Genomic DNA, 895 nt, shown 5'->3' on the forward strand with positions numbered 1-895 from the left:
ATTGACTATGCCAAAGCCTTTGACTGTGTGGATCACAAGAAACTGTGGAAAATTATGAAAGAGATGGGAATACCAGACCACCTGACCTGCCTCTTGAGAAATCTGTATGCAGGTCAGGAAGCAACAGTTAGAACTGGACATGGAACAACAGACTGGTTCCAAATAGGAAAAGGAGTACGTCAAGGTTGTATATTGTCACACTGCTTATTTAACTTCTACGCAGAGTACATCATGAGAAACGCTGGACTGGAAGAAGCACAAGCTGGAATCAAGATTGCCGGGAGAAATATCAATAACCTCAGATATGCAGATGACACTGCCCTTATAGCAGAAAGTGAAGAGGAACTAAAAAGCCTCTTGATGAAAGTGAAAGTGGAGAGTGAAAAAGTTGGCTTAAAGCTCAACATTCAGAAAACGATCATGGCATCCGGTCCCATCACTTCATGGGAAATAGATGGGGAAACAGTGGGAACAGTGTTAGACTTTATTTTTCTGGGCTCCAAAATCACTACAGATGGTGACTGCAGCCATGAAATTAAAAGACGCTTACTCTTTGGAAGGAAAGTTATGACCAAACTAGATAGCATATTCAAAAGCAGAGACATTACTTTGCCAACAAAGGTCCATCTAGTCAAGGCTATGGTTTTTCCTGTGGTCATGTATGGATGTGAGAGTTGGACTGTGAAGAAGGCTGAGCGCCGAAGAACTGATGCTTTTGAACTGTGGTGTTGGAGAAGACTCTTGAGAGTCCCTTGGACTGCAAGGAGATCCAACCAGTCTATTCTGAAGGAGATCAGCCCTGGGATTTCTTTGGAGGGAATGATGCTGAAGCTGAAACTCCAGTACTTTGGCCACCTCATGCGAAGAGTTGACTCAAGTCAACTCTTCGCATGAG

This window comes from Bison bison, unplaced genomic scaffold, assembly GCF_000754665.1.
Source record: "Bison bison bison isolate TAMUID 2011002044 unplaced genomic scaffold, Bison_UMD1.0 scf7180017864456, whole genome shotgun sequence".
NCBI classification, from domain to species: domain Eukaryota; kingdom Metazoa; phylum Chordata; class Mammalia; order Artiodactyla; family Bovidae; genus Bison; species Bison bison.